The sequence below is a fragment of the Poeciliopsis prolifica genome, unplaced genomic scaffold (genome assembly GCF_027474105.1).
Source record: "Poeciliopsis prolifica strain line A6 unplaced genomic scaffold, Auburn_PproV2 SCAFFOLD169, whole genome shotgun sequence".
Lineage (NCBI taxonomy): Eukaryota > Metazoa > Chordata > Actinopteri > Cyprinodontiformes > Poeciliidae > Poeciliopsis > Poeciliopsis prolifica.
In genome coordinates, this window is record NW_026562544.1 from 148,650 (window position 1) to 172,228 (window position 23,579).

General features: G+C 40.9%; 1 pseudogene; it reads right to left on the reverse strand.

Moving 5' to 3' along the window:
• Nucleotides 1-23,579, reverse strand: part of LOC129356375 (nuclear receptor ROR-alpha A-like) — a 39,327-nt pseudogene that overhangs the window by 2,953 nt on the left and 12,795 nt on the right.

Sequence of the window (23,579 nt, forward strand, 5' to 3'; positions counted from 1 at the left end):
GCAGCAAAATCCAGTCAGTCAAAATCAATTAACTGAAGCAAACTATATATATTGGAATATTTTTTACAGTATTTTTATGCAAAAGTAAAAAAAAAATCTTAATAGTTTAGAAAATAAACACAAAGTGTAAAGAATGTTGCACTGATTGTGTTTTATTTTAACTGGGTTTTCATTTTATGTTTATTCTAATCAAACAGACAAATCATAAAAATAATTAATGATTAATAATGACAGTTAAATTTGTTGCACTGCTGATATTTTTCACTAGGAGGCAGCATAACCTCAGTTTCATTCAGCATGCTGGATTTTTCTTTGAAATATTTTCAGCCTATTTTTTAATTTCATTCACTCAATAATAAATATGAAGAGTGCAACTGGAAGAAATTATGAATGAAAAGGAGCAGGAAGAAGCATAAACCAAAAACATCTTCCAGAAAACTGTTAGACATATTTAAAAAAAACACAGAAGGTATCAGCTTGTTTAACAACATATCACTTCATAATAATGATTTTCAAATCTCTTTTAAATGCAGAAAGAGATTTCTTCAAATGCAATGTTTTAAAACCTGATTGTTGGCACGTTTAGCTCTCCGTCTTACCTTCTCCAGAACTCCGTCGTCTCTGTGGTGCTTCTGCAGGACGTGCTGCAGGGCCGACTCGGTTTTCCGCTGCAGCTTCTCCACCTGCAGCTTCTCCCGCAGCCACGACCGGTCTGCAACGAGCGCACACACACACACACACACACACACACACACACACACACACACACACACACACACACACAGGTAAACACTAAAAAAACAGAACGGTTGGCGTGAGCGGAGGGAGGAAGTACCTGCAGAGAGAAGGACGAACGCGGAGAAGAGGGCGATCTCTTCTTCGGTCAGCTGCAGCGAACACATGCTCTGAGCGAAGTCAAACACCGACGAGATCATATCATCGCAGCCTGATGGAAAAATGCAAAGGATTCACTCTAAAAAACTTAACATTTAACTCCGGCTTGGGCTTAATTACTTAAAGTTTCAACACAATATTTTGTGGTATTGTGATAACAATGAACATGATGCTTATTGAGTGTCAGTTAATGCAAAAACACAAAATCTTACCATGTATTTCTGTCTAGTTTCCGGTGCAAATGTCTTAGTTCATTTTAACAAAACTACATTACAACTAGACCAAACATATTTAGTAAGATTGAGCATTTTTGCAGTGACCCATTTATAGTTCACTTCTTTAGTCACAAAAATAAATGTGATTTGAATCATTAAACTCCACATACTAACTACTAATCCATAATCATTTTTCAAATTAATTCATATTTATTGGTACTTTCATTGAACAAACTGTAGAAAAATTGTAAAAAATAACGATCCCAACAAAACAGACGGTTTAGGGAGGTTTTAAACAGCATGACAATAAATCTGAATTATTACAATATAAAATTTCTCACAATAAATGATAAACAATACAATAAATCCAAATGTCTAAATCTGCAATTTTTAACTCAGAGATATTAGAAAAACATTTAAAAGACAAATACTTTTTACATTTTTGAAATAATATGAGCTGCTCACCTAATGATTTGAAAACGTCAGGACTTGCAAATTTCCCATCGAAGTAGACGGTGTTGTTCTGAGAGTCAAAAACCCGACACATTCGGACCAAGATGACCTCTAAAGATCCTGCCAGGAAAAATAAAGAGTCCAGCAACAGGGAACAGATGGTGTATGAGGTTTATTTTTATTAACTTATTTCCTGTAGAGCTTTATTAAGCAATAAATAAAAATAGTCAACTTAGGCTGAAACAATTAATTGGATAAATTATTGAATTAATGAATTAGCATCGATTAAAAGTTTTGCTCACCAGCTTTCAGCAGCACGATCTGGTCGTTCTGGCAGAGATCCATGAAGCCGTCGATGCGCTTGGCGAACTCTACCACGTACTGGACGGCGTCCGTGATCTTCACCGCACAAAGCTGCCACATCGCCTCCTGTGGCTGGACGGGGAACAACAGGGAGACGTTTCAGAAAAGAGCAACAGCAAAAATGGGCTGAAATGGAGCCGATTTAAGAGTTTTATGTGTACAAAATAACACTCCAATCAAGTGTAAAAAAATATTTTTAACTGAAAAAAATTAAAACATATTTTTGGCACCAGCAGAGCTCCATCCAATGGAAGTCAGACCATTATCAAGAAGCGACTGGATGGAGCGAACAGACCTTGTTCTGATATTTCTCCACCTCTTCCTGCAGGAAGCTCTGCCAGCTCATTTCCTGCAGCTCCTCCCTCAGGTATTGACATGTCTCCAGGTGAGACTTGCAGATGATTTGAGCCAAGTGATCTGAAGCAAAACAGAAACATAGTTCAGAATTATTCAGAGCTAAAGTCGACAGATTATTTTTCCCTCGCTTCAGTCCAGATCAGAACCATTTTCAGAGGAAACTAAAGGCTCCGCACATAAAAAACAACTCAGTAAAGACATATGAAATCACACTGCAAAAGTACAAAATCTTTCTGAGTTTTGTCTAGTTTCTGGTGCAAAATACCAGAAACCCATTGAGCCCCTGTTCCCCTCCTGGCCTGTGGGGGCGCTGCACCAAGAACCACTGAACAAAACGACACTAAAACCTCTGACGACACCTGAGAGCAACTTCCTTCTTCACCAGATGGAAACAAAAATGGAGGTATCAGGTTTTGGCAGCTGTGGGATTTCTCGTCTGCTATTTTTCCCACTAGTGCTATGCTAGCACATTTGTTCTGGTTGAATTTACCCAGAATGCCCTGCGCTGTAGTCCACTTCTTGCTTTTGGAACCGTTTCCAGTCTGCACCAGAGTTCCCTTTTATTGGCATGTTTTAGAGTCTGTATACTCCAGTTAATGACTAATCAATTACTAAATTAGTTGTCGGTTATTTCAAATAGCGATTAATCAATATTAATCTGATTAATCGTTTCAGGTCAGTTGTTTTGTTGGTGCAGTGAATTGGGTGGAAAAAAACCCAAATTTCTAAAATCATTTATCTGGATCTGTTGAGCTGAAATACAGAAATAGTTATAAAACTTATTAAAAATGCAATGAAAATTCAAAGAAGAAACTTCAACAGAAATATTGAAAATCTGCCTGAAAAATAAAAAAATGACATAATTTATAATAAACCTCCATTTTTCCTGTCAGCATTATTTTAGCCTTTTTACCAAATAAATATTCATAAATGGAAATTAGAGAAAAAACTTATGTTTATGCAGTTAATTAGATGAGAATCAAGCTGAACCAGCAGTAATCTTTTGTTTTTAGATGATATGATAAAACAGAAAGAGTCCAAGCTTCAGTCGGATGATGATGCACTTCCTGTTTGGTGAGTTTTGGAGTTTATCATTCAGAAAATCTCCAGGGAGAATAAAATGAAGCTGATTTCCCCAAACGAGTTGATAACTAATTACCACACCGAGGTTTTAATGAGCCTCCGACCTGCAGCTGAACGGCCCGCAGTCAGCAATCTTCTTCTGCTTTCTCACCGTGTTCGGTGGACGGACTCACCGTGTTCGGTCGGTGGACGGACTCACCGTGTTCGGTGGACGGACTCACCGTGTTCGGCCAAGGTCAGGGTTGGAGAAGCGCCTCCGTTGCTGAAGGAACAGTAAGGGAAGTAGTCATCCCCGTGTCCGTAGTCGTACAGCGGCTCCGGTTTGATTCCGTTGATGTCAAGTCCGGACTGGTCCGGAGACGGCTGGATGTCCAGGTAGAAACCTCCACATCTTGCGTCTTCTGCTCCCGACTCCGCCTGTTCACAGCAACACAACCGATGTAGAAATGGTTGCTAATCAGATCAAATGAGGGAGTTACAGCTGCAGACCTTGGAGGTCAGAGATCCTCCGTCTGGTGAGGTCCGGTCCTTGTAGCAGGCCGGGTCGTCTGCCGGGTCCGTGAGGTCCGCAGAGCAAAGCGTGTACGGGGGGGACGGCGACTCGGCCTCGTCCGGGCTGGGGCTGCCGACGCTGGGGGAGGACCGGTTGGGCGCCTGCTGTTGCTGCTGGAGCCGGTGCTTCTGGACCTCGGCGTACAAACTGTCCCGCTGCTTCTTCGACATGCGGCCGAACTTCACGGCTGACCGAGAGCGGGACGAGAAAATATCGATTTAACTCATGTTTGGAACTGGAAAATATTTGGATTTATTGTCCAAAAAGTGGCAGAATTGAAAGCCTTAAGGCCCTTTGGCGCCTCCTGCTGGACCAGCTGCCCACGGATCTAAGGCGAGGAAAGATGGACTATTCCTGGTGCAGAGTGTATGTACTTCCCCCTTGCTGTGCGTTTAGGTGGGTCGATTAATATTTGGTGGGTCGGTTGTTGTTAGGGTGTGTTAGGGTGTTTAGGTGGGTCGTTTGGTGGTTAGACGGGTCGGTTGGTGTGAAGGTGGGTCGGTTGGTGCTTTGGTGGGTCGGTTGATATTTGGTGGGTCGGTTGGTGTTAGGGTGTTTAGGTAGATCGGTTGGTGCTTTCGGTCTGCGTGTCTCACCATCTCTGGACATGCCGGCAGCCAGGCATTTCTGCAGACGACAGTGCTGGCAGCGGTTCCTGCTCGTTCGGTCGATCTGACAGTTTTTCTGCCGTGGACATGAGTACGAGGCGTTGCTCTGCTGACTCCGTCTGAAGAAACCCTGAGACCAGAGGCAAAACACTCACGTTATCCTTTAGAGACAATGCTTACAAGATCCTTCTTCAGAACCAGAACCAAAGTTTTAAAGGGGACAGAGTATTTAAAATTCACTTTTTGGATGTTTTAATTCTTCCGTTTGGGACTCTACTGTTTCCAAAACCAATCCAAGCACTTAAAAAAAATCATCCAATGATTTTTTGACAATAAGTTAATAATTTTTGGTGTCTGGAAAATTAGCCATTTCAAAAACTTTCTGGTTGTTAAGCCTCATTCCCCATTAACTAGCAACCTCATCAAAGCCCAACCAAGATACCTAGCAACCCAGGTGGAGCTCCAGCACATTTGGTCAGCTGGTTTTAGTGTTTTGTTGTTGATTTATCTTCGAGAACCTATTTGCTGCTTTATTGTTGGTTGTACAGGAGGCTCTACTTCTGCTTTTCAAACATGTATGTGAGATGTTGAGTTGAGGCGTGTACAACAGCAGTTTATTTGGATTTAAAGTGACAGATGCCCTAAAACAGCTCATTCTGAAAGGAGCTCAAAATAGATTAAAATTGATGATTTGTGCTAAAAATGTGAACATGCTTTATATAGACCATAGATCGATCCTAACCTGTTCAAGGTAGCATATTTAAGATAATAAAAGATCTGCATAATTAAACAGATCAAATTACAGCCTATAAGTAAAACAATATCAGTAAAAAGTCTCCAAATATAACCAAATGACTAATTAATCAGGACATTGATCTGAGTAGATCAATATTCGAGCTGGATAACATGTCTTGTGTTTGCGTGGCTCGTTTCTTCAGTGAAACCTCCATGAAGTGGCTGATTGTTAGTCGAGCCTCCAGCTGTCAGAGCGACTGCAGCCTTGTGACTGATGACCCACACGGAAACGCCTGCAGCTGCTAACAGTTCAGATCTTCACAGAAACTGTGAACAAAGGCTAAGCAGGAGCAGCGAGCTGAACTCATTATATGTTTCTGTATTTATGTCTGGTAATCGAGGAAGAATTAAGAGCAAAAGGTTCAGGATCAAATGAATCTTACCTTGCAGCCCTCGCAGGTAATGACGCCATAGTGGATCCCAGAGGATTTATCTCCACAGATCTTACAGGGGATGATCTCGATCTGAGCTGCAGAAAACAGTTAATCCAACACAGTCCACATTACTACTGTTTCCTGTTTGAAACATTGAGGACAGTAGAGCTTATTGATTATTTCTCTTTTTTAAATAAACAGAAAATACCAAAGAATGAATGGAGAAGCCCACAGCATCACTCCTCCTTTAATCAGACAGGAGTGGAAGAATTTACAACTCTTTGGTTTATAAATTAGTGACGTTTGACATAATCTCATCTCAAGTTCATCATTTCATGGTAGAAATCTTTAAATAAGATCAAATTTCAACTATAATTGTATAAAAACCAAACAGGTTCAGTCGAGCACATCGGAGCTTTAAATTCTGCGACTAGGGCCATGCTCAAAAATATGAAATTAAATTACAATAAATTCATATTATTTTAACTTTATCATCTTATTTTGACTTTGTTCTTGTAATATTAAAACTTTATTTTGTTATTTGTTGTTTAATACTGTGTAATAAACTTTGGCTCTGTTTCTAATTCTTTTTGTTTAAGTTATATGTAGATATTTCACATCATTTCCATCCTGTTTTGAGGTTTTTTTCTTATATGAGAACAGGGAGAATAATTATTGTGAAAATGCTGTAAACATTGTTTTAAGAGCTTGATTCTCTGATAAAGGACCCAAACGGTTGTGATAAAGTGTCAGCGCTGTCAGAGAGCTCAAAGCCAACCTGACTGAGTGTATTTATACTCTCAGAGTGACAGCTCGCCTCTCAGATGCTATATTAAGCAGAGGGACGTTATGTAAGAGCAGCAACATTAACACAACAAACAGGAAAGTTTTCAACCACAGACAACAAAGAAACGCTTGATCTGACGGATCAAACTCTCCTTTTCAGCCTGACTTTACGTTCCGGGATCAGAACTTGTATGTTTGCTTCCTAGATGTAATAAATTCAGTTTGGATCTGAGGATTGGCATGCCTCTGAAAGGATATAAAATGTCGTCTACAATTACATGTGGACCGGTTCTGTGGCCGCCCCGCCCGACCCGATGCATCCAGGCTGCCACAGCGGGTCGGTACTGCCCAACTGCTAATACGCTAACAGTGGAGCTAATTATTGTGTAGCTACATGCCATGTTGGTATAGCAATTTAGCATTAGCTTCAGTTAGACACTATGTTGGGATAGCACTTTTATCTTAGCATTAGCTTCAGCTAGATACTATGTTGGCATAGCACTTTTATCTTAGCATTAGCTTCAGCTAGATACTATGTTGGCATAGCATTTTTATCTTAGCATTAGCTTCAGCTAGATACTATGTTGGCATAGCACTTTTAGCATTAGCTCCAGCTAGATACTATGTTGGCATAGCATTTTTATCTTAGTATTAGCTTCAGCTAGATACTATGTTGGCATAGCATTTTTATCTTAGCATTAGCTCCAGTTAGACACTATGTTGGCATAGCATTTTTATCTTAGCATTAGCTTCAGCTAGATACTATGTTGGCATAGCTCTTTTATCTTAGCGTTAGCTTCAGTTAGATGTTTGTAAAGCACTGTAGCACAGTGGAGTTTCTGTTTTCCGGGTCTTGTCCTGCGCTCGGGGTAATAGAAGTGCCGTTAGGTCGGGTCTTTGGTTCCCAGCTAGTCGTCCGCCTGGCTTTTGCTGCTCCTGGATGCTAAGTTGTGGGAGCTTCCTAACCTTTTTACAACAACTTTGCAGCTCTAGGGGATACATTCATGCATCAACATCCATCCAGAAATCATTGCAGAGCACAAAGTCTCGTCATCTGGATGAGATGTGGCAGGAAGATGCTCTCACACAACTTTAAAAAATATTAACAGATTTATGAAAACCCCATAAACGCAGGCGAAGCCTCAGACGCTGCAGCCTCCTCTCTGCTGTAATTAGCTCTCCGAACGTTAATCCCGCCTGAATTCAGCATTTCAACATCAAAGCAGATGTTGAACAAAGCCTCCGCCTAAAATTAGAGTCGATGTGGGAGCAGCAGATATTTATACGTGCAGCTGCAGACCTCTGATTGGGCTCTCGCATCCAGCAGCCTCCCCCTCGGACGGCGCCGCCGAGCCTTGAAGGCCGCGCCGCTTTCTCTGTTCCGGCTGATAACAAAACATCCGACGAGGAAGAGGAGTCTAACTGATGAGAGGAAGGTGGGGGTCTGAGCATAACCTTGGGTTCGGTCGCATTTAGATAAACAAAAACATTATTTATTCACAAATCTACTGCAGCTGAAATAAAAAGGGATAGTGCTGGGCATTTATCGGATCTCATTTATCGTGATACATCTCTTATTATAGTAATTTTGATTTATTGTTACGATAAAATCCAGTTAATGCTGTTTAAAAAAATCTGGAAACTCAGGATTGTCAGGTTTCTTAGTTATTTTTTCCACTGATAAATAATTTTGAAAATACATTTAAATGCAGATAAAATTAAACTCTTCACAATAAAAATATTTACTGGGTAATGAATTGCCCTGCGAGTTATTGCTGTAAACAATAATATTGTTGCTTTTAGACCATTTCTAAGTAATAAAATATTAATAATGCCATAATAATAATGAACACATTCTCAAAAATCAATCAACTTTAATTGCTAATGTGACAGGCTTAATTACCATATCATTTATTTTGATAAATTTTGTATCATAATTTTGATTAATCACTTTGATAAATCCCAGTTAATCTCCAAACTGTCTGTAACATCAGGTTTGTTAGTTTGACTATTTTCTCCACTGTTTATTCCACAAATCAAATTTATTTTGGTTATCAAATCAAATTTGGAAATGTGATTACTTCGTCATGTTGGTGCTATAAGGAAGTGTATTAGAAAAGTTCTTAACAGTATTTGTGTTTCCTTTAATTGATGTCTTTGAAAGAAATGATAAATTATTCTATCACTATTTTTGTTATTACAGTGATGCCACAAAATATTGTGGCATCGTCTCTCAGTGTTTATATTATTCATTATCATATTATTTGTAGAGGATTTCTTTCTAAACTTCAGTGAAACATTAGAATAATGAATTTATTCCTTTTCAGGGTTTGTTTTTTGTACATAATTCAGGCTGAGAACATCTCCGTCTGATGTAGCTGAGAGTTTTGATTGAAAAAGTACGATTCCTCTCTGGTGAGTTTTTACACGAGTCAATCTGTAGGGAAACTCGTTTTAATGACCCGTCAGCCGTCAGAGCGCCGTCTGTCAGCCCAACCCGAAACTTTCATGTTCTGCTCCTGAATCTGCAGCGAAAACTCTCGTCAAACAGCGGCGCACGCAGAGCCGCTGTCTGACTGAATGGCTTTGAGCACGGGCTGCTGGACCTGCTCCGGTTTTCATCATCCCTCCGCTCAGATCGCTCTTCCATCGAGTCTTCCCAGGCTGCTGCTGCTGCAGTCGCACTGAGAGGAGATCTGAGACGGAGCCAGACTGCAGTCAGGAGCAAAAAGACATTTTCTGAGTTTTATCTACAGATTAAAGGGGACCTATTATGCAAAATTCACGTTTTGTTCTTCCATTTGAGTCTCGACTGTTTCTAAAAACAGTCGAAGCTCTTAAAAAACCATCAAGCTGTTTTTTGGAGACAAGTTTATGTTTTTTGGTGCCTGGAAAACGAGCCAATTCAAAACCTCCAGAATGTAACGTCACAAATCTGCTTTCTCTAATCCCGGTTCCCATGTGCTATAATTGGTTTAATTAAGATTAAACCACTGCCTAATTCAGCGTAGGCATTAGCTTAATCTTAATTTCAGTGTCTTTTATCACAAGTCCAACCAAGAACTGGGTTTGCTGATTAGCCAGAGTCCACAGCTGCTCTGCTTTTAGCATGAACAGCTAACCACTTAAAATTAAAATTAATTGAAACCTCTTGCTGCTTTCCAATTGGATGTGCAGGAGATTCCACCTGCGCTCATCTGTTTGCAGCCATTTTCAGGTGTGAGTTTGGGGGCGTGGCCAGCAGCAGCTCATTTGGATTTAAAGTGACAGAGGCCCTAAAAGAGGCAGAACTGATCAGCATAAAATCTCATTTTCCAAGAATAATTTTGTAACATTTTGTTCAGGTTATCCTGAACATCCAGGTCACCTTTGAACAGGTGTGGAGGTCAGACCTCTGTCTGAAAGTGATGCATCGTCGACCCAAACATCCTTTTAATGTTTTTTCTTCCCGCGCTGAAGCCAGTTTCAGCCAGGATCTGGACTGATGGCGGCGCACACGACGCTCTGACACGGTCAGCAGCCGAAGCAGCAGCTTGTTCATCAGACAGAGAATCGACTGCTGAACGGCAGAATCTGCTTCTCCAGCATCAGGATCTTGCTGTTTTACAGGATTAGGATTATAGATGTGGATTGAAATAAAGTCAAAGGGTTTGGTGTGAACTTTTTGTTCTGACTGAATGTTTAAAACGAGGCAGCAAAACGACATCATAATGGTTTTATACCACAATATTAAATATAAAAGCTTCGAGAGTAAAAACTCATCAGCAACGTTAAAAAGTTTCTGCTCCAAAAAAGCTTGAAACAACCTGCTCTGCAGGTGTTGACCGTTTCTCTGACCACTGCAGTAAAAGACAGTTTCACGTCACGTTTTGGGAAGGTTGACGGCGAATCTAAGAGTTTTTCTCCTTTGAGGATGTTTTGCCACCTGACAGTCTGATAGATCTAAAACATCGGCTCCATCTCCAGCTGCTCTGAGTCAAACCAGCCAGTTCCCCTCCTGGCCTGTGGGGGCGCTGCACCAAGAACCACTGAAGGAAACGACCCAGAAGCCTCTGAAGACACAGAGTGAAACTTCCTTCCAGATGGAAACAGATGGAGGCGTCAGATTTTAGCGGTTGTAGGATTTCTCTCGTCTTCAGTTAAAGACCACAAGACATTTCTTTCGCTAATGCTAAGCTAACGCATTTGTTTTGGTTGTATTTACCCAGAATGCCCTGCGCTGCAGTCCACTTCCTGCTTTTGGAGCGGTCTCTGGTCCACTTGGCGTTCACATATGTATTCAATTGTATCCACCTGTATGCAGATGACTAATTAATGCAGACAAATCAGCTGTTTGTTTCCCTCATAAATCTTTTGAAATTAGCATTTTCTTCCCATTTTACCGTTGCATTCATGAACCTTTGTAGATTCCTTCTTTATCCGATGGCCTGCAGGCTGATAAGCCAGTAAACTGATATTGTTGCCGTGCAGCAGCTCGAAACAGACGATTTATTCTGCATCCAACACTTGAACTTTAAAATTTGCTCCCTGTGGACGCTGCACTCGGATGCTGCTGCAGAAAGTGTAATTAACAGGATAGCGGCGCTAAGTGGAGCCTAATGAGCAGGAAGAACTTCACGACAGCCACCGCTGCTCACTCCAGAAACGCTGAAGCTCGGCGCAGCGATTCCCTGATGGATAAATTATCTCAAACTGAGCTCTAAAGAAATAATAACGTTCAGATCAAAGACGGCTGCGCAGACGGCGCCGAGGATCTGAAACGAGTCGAGGTTTCCCTGCAACAACAAAAACAGCCTCCTGCCTCAAATCTGCCTTCAGTTTCCGAGTCTTTTCTCACCTCTGCAAACCGAGAGCTGCAGAAACCATCAGAGTAAAGATGGAAGTCGGTAAATCCTGGGTGCACTTGAACGCACCACAAGCAAACTGCTGGATTAATTAATAAAGAGGCTTAAGAAACAAGAACATATGAAGCAAAGCCATGAATAATTCCTGGATGACAACATTTTGTTCCCATTTAAGCCTGAATAACAACAGCTGCATGTGGATGTGGATAAATCCTGAAAATCAGCTCTTCTGCACGATTTTAGGCAACATCAGCTTTTTCTTGGTAATATTGTCAAAATGTGACTTTATTTTATTATTCAGTTCATTTCTTGCACTTTAAATGTTTATTCAGTGATTTATTATTGAAAATTGCCAAACATGAAGGAATAAATTTGAAGGGGAGATATTTCTACGGTCATAAATACATTTTCTCATATTTTAGTTATTGAGGCTGAAATGATGTCACCTCTTCCTCCTCCTCCTCATCCTCTTCCTCCCAGTAACAGTTAAATAATCTCCTGGCTGTTGTAATCCTCTGACATAACAAGCTGGCTGAACGCCTCCTGCTGCTGAAACTCTGGACGGGACGAAAACGAACAAAACGCCATCAGCAAAACCTGCAGGAGCAAAACTCAACGTACTGAAACGGTTTTCAACAGGAAGTTAGTTTATCCTCCAGGGATGGTTCAGATTTATTAAAGAGAACTTCCATTATAAAAATAATTAAAACAATAAAAAATGCTGAGCTGCAAGGTTCAAAGTGTGGGAGAAAAAGTAGCAACTTATAGAAATACGGTGAAAAATTAAGAAATGGTGTTTGTTTATAAATAAATGAATAACATAAAAAAATAAAAATGAAGAGTAAAAAACATTAGTGTTCAGTTAAAAATAAAAAGAATAAAGAAATGGGGTTCAGCTGAGAGGCTTTCAGTGGTCAATATCTTACTCTCTTTGCACATTCCCTCCATAAATCAGAGCAAAGTGAAGGAAAACCACCGGGAAGCATCTCGTCTCTTTACAGACCACAAACTACAACAACAGAAAAAACCATCTGAAGACGGGAAAGCACAAGATGCACTTCAAAAAATATGCAACTCTGTTGATTCAGTGGAGCTGCTCACACCTGGACAAACTTCCATCAGCCTGTTTTCTGTTCACTGCTTTGCAAATAACAACAACAAAACTGATGCAAAAACTCCAAAGTAATACAAAGTATTTCTTCTGTTTATTTGATCATTTATCATAATAAATTCCAATCAATGGTGTTTAATAAAACAAAACTTCCTTATCGTCGGGATTCTTAGTTTGATTATTTTCTCCACTGTTTGTTCAACGAACCAATGAATTTAAAAATGCAGTTATCAAATCACACCGGCATCCTGGAGACGGAGATTAAACATGGGAATGTTTTTCTAGTGCATTATTTGTGTTTGTGGGGCTGTAATTACTGTGACACACAGTTAGTCAAACATCGGCCTGACGAATAATCAATACATCAATTAATAGATTCAAACGAGCTCAATACTTTCCATTTGCATGATCTATCATTTTACTTTTCCCTATTTTAATACCAAAATCTGGAGGATAAAATCTTCAGTCTGGTCTCATCGAGTCATTTTCTGAAGACTCAGCTCATTTGTTTGTTTGTTTTTTATTTAGCATGACTTCCTGTTCAGTGTCATCACAATGAAAAGTTTATTAATCTTTGGGAAAATGTTCTTGCATTATTCCCATTATAAAACTTGAGACAGTAATATTATTGTTTATCACAATTAACTTTTGCATCAAATATCGTGACTTTTACCGTTATCACAAAATACATCGCAGCAGTTTAGTTTGAATCTCCAGCTGATCGCACAGGAAGTCAGGAGATTCAGACCAAAACAGCCTCGACCTGAGAAACACTTCCAGAACATTCACCGTCTCACGTCTCTCTCCTTTAAAGTCTGACTCCCAAAATAAGCGGCGCGACGCGGGTCGCGCTGCGGGGCGCTGCGGGGCGCTGCGGGGCGCCGCTGTCAGCAACCAGCGGCTCCAACAGGAACCAACAGAAACACCCGGAGCAGCAGCAGCCGGCAGAACTCACCTTTCATGGCAGAAATGACAAAATACATATTCAGGATAATCCAGACTGGTGGAGGGAGCTGCGTGCGAGCCGCGCCGCTCTCCTCCCGCTCTGTCATCCTCGGGCTGCTGCGCACAGCAAGAGGACGCGAGTGGTGGTGACGTCATCGCGCTGACCACGCCCCCGGCGTTCCGAACGCCCCACCCACAAGCCTCTGGGCCAATCAGAGAAAGTTTTTTTTATTAATCTTTTACTCAGAGTTATTACAAAAGTGTAACTTATTTTTAATGAATTGTTTTCTACAGACTAAAAGTTACACATTGTTTTATGTTCAAATTCTAAACTACCTTATTGATCCCAAAGGGAAATTAAATGAACGTACATTAATTCAGATTCTTCATAGAGCAGGAAAGCTCTCCTGCAGCAGTCTGTCTGCAGTGACTCTCAAGAAGCCTCTGACTGAAGACATTCTGTTTTCCTGACAGTCTTATGAAAAGAATGGTCAGGGTTGTCTGTAACTTTCTGTAATAATAATTTCCCCATTTATGTACAAATTTATTAACTTCAGTTTTTGTTTTATTTGTTCTACTTTGTAGATTCTAAGACTTTTTATACCAATATTGTGATATTGTGTTTGTGGTCAGGTTCAAGTGTAAAACAAATGGAATAAAAAACATCTTTTATCACAAAAGGAAACAGATAAAGTCGTAATCAATTATTCTGACGGTTAATTCTGCACCACATCAGGTTTTTCCAGCTTTAGAACCAGATGAAATGATTCCTCTTCACTTCAATAAACATCCATTTTTACGGCCGAAATTTTGTTTTATCTTTGCTCTTCTTAGAAAACGACTTAAATATTTCATAAAAGTGCAAAAAATAAATAAATCCATATTCCTATATAAAAAAGTAAACTTACAAGCGTGCGTCTTCTTCACAGCTGCTGACGGACCTGGAAGACAGAAATAAACAGAAACTTATTTTTAATTTCGGATTATTGTGTAGCATTTCTCGGATATTTGCCCGATTTTGAATCATGAAACATTGAAACCAGCCTTATTCATTTAAAAGTAAATTAAAATATTTGAAAAGCCCAGACTGTGGCTGACTTCACAGCGACTCTTCCTCCGGATGTGAAAACACGACTGCATGGTTTCAGAAAACGTGACAAATTATTTCTTCTCAAATCCACTGGAAGCTGCAACTTTCTCATAATTTTATCACCACAACCAAAACTATCTGTGATTGGAAGTGAAGATAAACTTAACAAAGTAGAACCAGACCATATTTTCAGGGGTTCACTCAGCAGTCAGCCTCCCTCTGCTCCTGATGGTGTGAGATAAAGCTCGTAAAGTCTGCGTCCCACCGCAGGGGAAAACCTGAACACTGTGCACAGAGTCACGCAGGCGGCAGAGGACAGAAAAAAACAAACGATCCGCCTGATTTCATTGATCATCTGAGTCTAAATCTGGAAAACAAAAACCTTCATCAGCAGAAAAACGCTGTGCAGCGAACGCCTGTTGTTTCTCGACTGTCCGGCAGAATTAATCCTCCAGGAAAAACCACAAACATTCCCTTCATATTTCAGAGAGACGCGAACAAACCGCAGCTTCCTGTTAGCAGAGGATCTGCAGGACGAGAGGAGGAAGAACTTCCCTGTTTCAGGAAACAAATCACCATTTAAACAAGAAACCCAAAACTTAATGAGACCAGAACTGAACAAACCATGATACTCTCTTTAAAACGTCTAATTTCTCACTTTGTTACAATATTTCATTTTAAAGGGGAAGTATTGTGTAGAATCAACTGTTTTTTAGCTTTACATCATGTTTTAAAGTTTTTCCCTCATCAGAAACATTCCTGCAGCGATGATTTGATTTTCATGGATGTTTTAGAAATCCTTTAATCTCAATGGCAACCATTTCAGCTGTACAAAACGCCTGGGTGGACCTAGCCCCGCCTTCGAGGCGCAGCTCCTCCCCCACTCTGCTCCTTCAGACTAGCCAACAGCAACTAGCAAACACCTGGTGGAGCTGCTGAGGTCATTATTTCCCGGGTTAATAGAGGAGCCATGTTGTGATGGCTTTGTGAAGCCGAAGCTTCAGAACGAGCAGAAGTTTCTTAAAGAGACAGACGCCCATTTTAAGAAGTCTAATTACTTTTAAGTCATACTTGACACATGTAGCTTTTTCAGAACAGCTGAAGCTAACATAGCTAATTGATTATGCTATAAAAACACGGTACTGCCCCTTTCAAGAAAATATTTGTGTTCAAAAATCTTTTGCAAATCTAATTTGTTTCCTCATCTTTTCTAATTTATAGACGCATCACAGAAGACTGAAGTCATATTATTCTGCTCAAATGGTCCATGTGGAGCCCAGCAGGTAAATCTTTGACTCCATATTTAAAATCCACAGCCACCAATCTAAGATGGCCGTCTCAGATTCAACACACATCAAAGTAGAGATCACTTTGTCCAAGCAGGAGTTTGCACAGACCATTCACTGCTATGTCTTTATTATTGCACTCTGGTCAACCGTTTCTGTTTTTCAATGAATTTTAGACATAAACTGGACTGACTCTGCAGGTATCAGCAAATCCTTGCTAACAAGAACTCAAGTAAATATACTAGTTGCAAACAGAGATGCTTCTACAGACTGTTTTAAGCGTTAGTTTAAATAATAAATCATAATTCATGGCGCAGTCATTCGGTAAGCCTTATGAAACCACAAAAAATAAATGTTTGATTGACTCGATATCCTTCTGCAGCTCTGAGGAGCAGCTAAGAAATTTCCTTCCCAAACTCAGAGGGCAGTCAGTCACAAAGCGTCGCTCCCTGACACACTGACCCACCTGATGAGCCTGACCTGCAGCAGACGGGAAGTCCAGCCTGTGATCTCAAAGATCCAGTTAAAAAAGAATAAAGTATTTATTAAAACTATTCCACCTGCAAAGCTGCAGTTTGTAATGTCTAAACGTGTTTCTGTATTTATAGCAACTATCATTATGTCATGACCAGGACTAAATCATCCCAGAAAAGAAACTTGATAAATGATAATATTGTTCTGATTTCATTTTAAGTAATATAATTGCAATGCAAGAACATATTCCTGAAGATCAGTCAATTGTATACAGATTAAATGAAAAACCTGCTTGAGCCATTGTTTTTCTTTGATCACTGCAAAAGCACAAGATCCAGTATTTTTGGTCAAGTTTTTGTGCAAATATCTATTCTTCGTTCTCTCAGCAAGATAAAAGGAGGTTATTTTGAGCCAATAATTCCTCAATATTGATGAAAAAGTTCTTGTTCCATTGCCAGATTATTTCACTAAAAGCATGATACATTGTTAAAATGAAATAATCTGCCAATGCAACAAGTTGTTTCTAATCAACACTCATGATTTTACATGTTTCCTGTAGGAATCTGGATGCACTCGGCTGTTAGACTCAAGTTTTGACACCATTGTTTCGTCTTTGTGTCTTTTCTATGAGGAAAGCAAATCGAAGACGGGATGCATTTCCTTTTCCACAGTTTTTTAAGGTTTCTGCTGATCCTGCAGAACCTGAGACAAGATGAACCTTTGAAATGAAAATTAAACCATGTAATAACTAAGAGGAGACGGGATGAATGCGCTCGGTAACGCTCGCCTCCATAATTCATCGGCGGCGCTGAGCTGAAAGCAGCAGCACACATGAGGGACGTGGAAGCTGCTTCCAGCCGGATTCCCCAGCGGAGAGACGAGGCTTTAAGACGAGGAGCCGGCGACAGACTGAGAACCTCCCTGCGGGCGCTGATGGATGGAGCTGCAGCTCAACAAACAGAGCTGGAGGACGGCCGAGATGAAGGGAAACTGCGCCTGCAGCAGCGGCTTTACCACAAACACTTCATATGTCGTCTTATTTCTGAACAAACGGAACCGCTGAGCATCTTCTCTGCTGCATCTGAATGAGAATGCGGATATTTTCATAAATGATGAGATAAAAGATGCTGAACCAGTCAGTGCAAAACAAAAGGAATCTCTTAAACTGGATGGTGGAACAGAAAACATCTGGATGAAGCTGCATTACACTTTAAAAACTAAAAATCATCCGTCCCAAGGGTTAGTGTTAGGGTTAAAGGGTTAGGGTTAGGAGTTAGATTCAGTTTATTTACATAAAGCCAATTCACAACACATTTATAAAATATTGACCCAAACTTTCGCCCTCCGATGAAAGAAAACTGGTTTGGATCAGAGATCAACTTATCGATTAATGAGTTAATATAAAGTTAATTGATCCTGTCGACCGACTGTTTTCAGCCCTTTTATTTATGATTAGATTTATTTGTATTTTATGTTTAGTTAATATGTTTTGGAAATTCATAATGTTTTCCAGTTCTGGTGTTACATGTTTATTAGAAAATAAAGTTTATTGACCCTTTAAAATGTGTTTTTGCATTAATATTATAGCAATTTAAAATGATCTCAAATCAAAGATATCATCTTTTACTGCAAAAAAAAAACTCCTGCACAACCAGCAAAATTTGTCACAGTGCTGGAAAACCGTCACCATCAGCTGGACCTCTGGAAGGGTGGCTAGGCGACAGCGAACAATCAGGACGATTTTAGAAACGCTCAATTTGTAAAAACCAAAAAATGTGAAGTTATTGCCAGGAAATAGCTGGATGGGTTTTTTTTAGGTAAAAGTCTCAAATTGATCAAACTAATACAAACTTTGTTTGCCTCTTTCTCCTGATGAGGAGAAAGAGGCGAACATCATTTGCATTGAAATGAAGGTTACAGTGAATCCTGAGCTGCTGTTTGGTCGCTGATGTGAGGAAAACCTCCTGAATGTGACGCCTTCAGGCAGCAGCTGCCTGTTTCAAAGCTCCTAAATATGAACAACACTGCAGGCTGAAGTTCCCAACGTGACCCGTCCCCGTCTCCCCCAGCGGAGCTTGGAGATCCTGCGGCTCATAATTGTTCGGAGTGAGCGTCTCCTCGTGCCAATTATAAGGCATTAGCAGCAGCCGCCAAAGTCATTTCCCCGCGCTCATCAGGGAGCTCAGCGCAGGAGGAGGAAAAGCGGAGAAGGCGCCGTCCTCTGGCTGCCTGCAGCGTCGGATGAGCTGCAGATTTAAGATGGAGGTGATAAAAGCAGATCTACGGATTAGACAAACAGATATGAATGAACTTTCAGTGACTCGCTGGAGCCGCGCTCCACTGATTCACTCTGAGGCTCATTGTGTTTACTACTGAACCCACTGCCTCACATCAGCCCTTCAAAATCCAACAAAATGTTTCTGTTAACTGAAATACATAAAAACAGTAATTCATGAGGAAATGCTGTGATTGTGACAGCAACAAAGTTTCTTTTGCCCCTTTTCATCCCCTCCACTCGTCCCCACACCTGGCCACGCCCCTCGTGCCTCTTGGCTCCGCCCACTTTAGGGGGCGGGGTTATTTACACTTTTTTCCATCACAGGTAAACAGACCTTATATTGAGCCAACACTAATAAGGTAAAGAAAAATACAATTAATAAAATGTTTTTGTTTTGTGAAATAAGTTAAAAAAATAATAAATGGTAAAAAAACTATAACTTCACCTGTTTATAAAACTAAAAGATACTGATATTGTAGATATAATATCCTTTATTTCTGTGTTTATGAATTTATTTATTAGCCTTTCAAACTGATGAATTGATTTTTTGTCCCGCCACACAAATCATCAGCTGTCAGCAAATTGCGCCGCCACTGCATACGCGCTTAAATGTAACCCCAATCTGGACATTCAGTTTCTACTTTGCTTTATGTTTTGGATCTGTAAGGATTTATTGGCTTCATTAAAATTCTTTATTACTGAGCAGGTAAACCTAAACACTATCCTATGTCCATAAGTGGTTTCAATGTTTTGTTTGAACACCACTGTAAACAAATCTTCAGTTTTTCTTCTGTCCACTTTTTGAATCATTTTTATTAACGCTTTCGTCCAACGATACAAAACCCAGCAGCTGAAAATCCGTCTCCGCTGAAACGATCCGGTAAAAGCCAAACAGCCCTTCCTTCTGATCAGTGCTAATGAAGCTGTTTGAAACTCATCTGTGGTTTTACTTCTGAATGCAGACAGAACAATGCAGTGAGAAACACTTGGGGAGCTGCTGGTAGCTTCCTGTCTGACCGCAGTAACGTTCGCTGCCACCTCAGATGAAAGAGCTGCAGCTTATCACCAGCAGCCAAACACAACCAACTCTGCTGCTGTAACTGAAGCCGGGGAAGCACCGCCAAGCAGGCCGAGCGCCGAGCGCCGCTGCTGCAAGGCGCTCAGCCCAACGCTCATCTGAATTCATCACACCGCAGCTGGATGTGTCGGTTTCTTCTGTCTGGTGTTCGTTGATAAGCAATAATTAACTTTTATACCAAACATCTTCTTGATTATCAACCAAATAAACTGATTTCTTCAGACGGCATGACGCCCGAAAGCCACTAGAGTCTATTTTTATTTTAGTGAAGGAGCCAAATGGAGATGAAAAATAATCCAGGTTGTTTTAGTATCAGAGTGTTAAACTACAAAGGGGCAATAATATGTAAAATCTACTTTTTATATCTTTATCTGTTGCTATGATGCTATGATGTTATTTACTCATCAAGAACAAACTGGAGTGTTGATTTGAGTTTCATTATTTCATAAATCCTTTAATCTTTATGGCAACCATTCAGCTGTGCAGGTGGATCTGGTCCCGCCTTCGAGGCGCAGCTCCTCCCCCACTCAGCTCCTGCAGACTAGCCAGCAGCATTTAGCAAACACCTGGTGGAACTGGCTCATTATGGGAGCTGCTTCTCAGAGCAATAAGGTTGTTAAAGGATTAATAAGCAGCCATGTTGGATGACTTCCTGAAGGCAGAGCTTCAGAAAGAGCAGGCATTTCTTAAAGAGACAGAGGCCCAGAAATTTTGAGAATAATGTCAGACAGTTTCTACAAAAAAACATGAAGAAAGTTTTAAATCTGCTAGAAAAAAATACCCACATTTTGAGAATAATCCTAGAAAATATCTAGACAAACACGAAAATGAAGTATGAAAACTTGAAAATTAGCATTTTCTAAAAGTAAAAAAAATTAAAATTTGAAACTCAGAAATCTCAGATAAATCAGGGTTTTTTTTTCTATTTCTTTTACTTTCCAAGCTCAAAGATTTCCCTTTTTTCTGGAAAATTTCTGAGATGAATCTAAAACTTTCTGAGTTTTGTGTAGCAAACTTTAGACTTTCAAGTCTCAAAATTTGTGAGTCTTCAGAAGTTGACTCCTTTGTTGCTCTGCAGTAGAATCATGCAGCTGAAATGGAGATCAGAGCCTCAGATGACGGCAACAGGAAGTAAACGGAGGTCACAACCAGAACAAACGAAGTTCTAAAATGAAATCTGGTATTTATAGAGGTAAAACTGCAGGAACAAAGCGAGGCTCAGAGTCTGGAGGCCTCAGGGGTAAACATCTCTGACAGCGCTGTGAGTTGTATCTGTTTCCAACATTTCCACGAACCGCGTCACTGTTTGTGTTTTCCGCTCAGCTGGTGTTTTTTTCACATCTTTCTTTGCACGTAATCGAACTAATTTGACAGGCGGATGCAGCGAAAGCCCCGCCGGCGCGATTAGACGGCTGTCTGACTCAGCAAACTGAAAGTGACATTCGGTCATGCAGAGAGTCGCGCTCTCAGGCGGCTATCATCCCGTCCATCACAGGCAGAGGGGGATTCTCACTGCTGCTGGTGTGACTGACGCCACGCTGCATTCTCTGTCCGCTGCGTGGCAAATGGGCCGCGGCGTGGGAACCGCTGCTCTCTGGCCACCTGATGTTTCCAGGTGTTGTGGCTCCGTTCGTCCCAGAGACAGTTTGGCTGTTTCTTCTCCTGGCAGAGCACCTGCTGTTGGTGTGAAAGTTGCATCAGGGACAGATTATGTAACGCTGACATCTGCTGGGAGCAGAGGGAGGCTGGGGGTTCAAGCTGCTGATGTCTTTTCTGGTTTCTTCAGGATTTACGTTCAGGAAGGTCGATCCAGTGTTTTTACATCTGGTGGACTTGGTTTGATTTGGGATTAAAACTTCAACATGTTGTTCCTGCTGCAGTTCTCGTTCTCTCTGCTCTGAGTCAAACAAAGCAAAACCTTTAAGCCAACGGCTAGCTTGTTGGTTTTGGTTGTATTTACCCAGAATGCCCTGCGCTGTAGTCCACTTCCTGTGGTTTCTGGTCCACTTGGGTTTCACATATGCATTCAAACTGAACCAGAGTTCACTTCAACCAAACCGAGAGCGAGGCTTGAGGACCAGAATTAGACTTTTTTGGACTTTTATTTTTTTAACTCTGTTTTTTCTTCTTCTTCTTTTTTGTATTTCAGGGTGGAGTGAGTCTGCTCAGTGGCCAACAACCTGAGACACAGCGATAAATAGATGAATGTTAGACTTATTTGAGAAATTATCATTTCTTTTATAGATCTTTTAAAAACTGAAATAAATAAATGAATATACTGATTGACAAAATAAGCTCTCCATTAATATTTTTTAATATATTTCTTTTGGTTTCTTATGATCCATTTAATTTTAAAAACAGATCTCGTAGTTACTGGCTTGGCTCCCTGATTCTCCAAATTGCTCCAGGGAAGATACTGACTACTCAGAACTCACCTCCACAACCCCTTCTAAACTCATATGGGCCTTTTAGGTGTTTCATGTTCTCTTTCTATCAGAAATGAACTTTGAGTGTTCATAAAGAACCGTTTTATTTGGGTCTAGAACCATTAATCAGCCTCTCAGCTCCAGCAAAACCACATTAGCCACACGCTGACAGACGGAAATTTACCCTGCATGTCGCTCTCAAGGAAAATAAAACATAATTTGATCTGTAATTTTATTAAAAACCTGCAGAGCTTAAACGCGGCTCTAATTGCAGCTGCTCCCTAATTCGGCTGCAGATTTGCACTTTCTTTTCTGTCCTCGTCTTGTCGCCTCGCAGTTCTTCTGCTCCCGTCAAAACCCTTCAGAGTAACAAACTGGGGGAAATGAATTTAACGAGAGCCTCTCTGGCATCCATCCGCCCGATGTTCAGGGGGGCCGTCAGGCTGCGTTTAGGAGCCCTAAACTGGTAGACGATAAGTTAATCCATTTATCCGAATCGTTGCCGCCAGGCGGCAGAAATAAACAGCACAGAGGGAGCTGGAGGAGAAGGAATCACATCTGAAGGAATTAATTAAAACCAGATTTAAGGCAAAGTCTGAAATATTTAACGCACAGCTTCTCCCCGACTTCATCGTGTGTAACCTGTGATGTTAGGTCAACTGGGTAACAAGGGAGACTGGGAAACAGGTGATCGGTCCTCCATAACCGAACCGGAACCACAATATCATCAACCAGCAGGAACAGAACCAGAACCAGGAGCCCAACAGAACCGCATACAGCAACCAGAAGCTGGAAGCTGGTTCTGAAATATTACTGCTTTTCTTTTAAACACACCGGAGATCACGGCTTCTGTAAATTCACGGTTAACTCAGTCGATGTTTCCATTGACATTAAAATGATGCAAAAGCTGTTAGAAGCAAGAACAGATGTTACTACTGGCAGAAACCACAAAGAAGAAGAAGACAGGAAGTGGTAGGAGGAGGATGGAGCAGCATGTTTTTAATAGCTTATTGTTAGAACAAACTGATTTATGTGTTTCTTATTTAATAGAATGTCTTTTTGACATAAAGAACATATTTTAAAATCGTTTGTTGGTTCCTGTGTGAACAGAAAGATCCGATCAGAGGAACAACCTGAGGAAAACGGCTGGAAGGAGCAGATCCGGACCGCTGCCAGTCTGACGGAGCGCCACCGTTCTGCTCAGCTGTCAGCAGCGAGTAAATAAACCCGCCGTTTGTTCTGCCTGCAGCCTGAAATAAACCTCCAGCAGGTGTGACAGCCGCTCATTCATCCAGCCGTCATGGCCGACCCTCACCTCTGCAGTGGCTGAATAAATCACAGCAGCTCCTCCAGACGCTCCGCTGCTAAAAACAGCGGAGAGACAAAGAGCGGCCTGATCCCAGAGGAGAGACCCGAAACATCCCGATGCATCTGCCGCCTGGCAGAGGCTGCAGCTGCGCCGCTTTCCACTGCGAGCATCTTAAGTCCTGACTCTGGCTCAGACCGCTGACTGAACCTACAAGGTTCATATCATATCATATCATCATATCCTCCCAACATTAAATC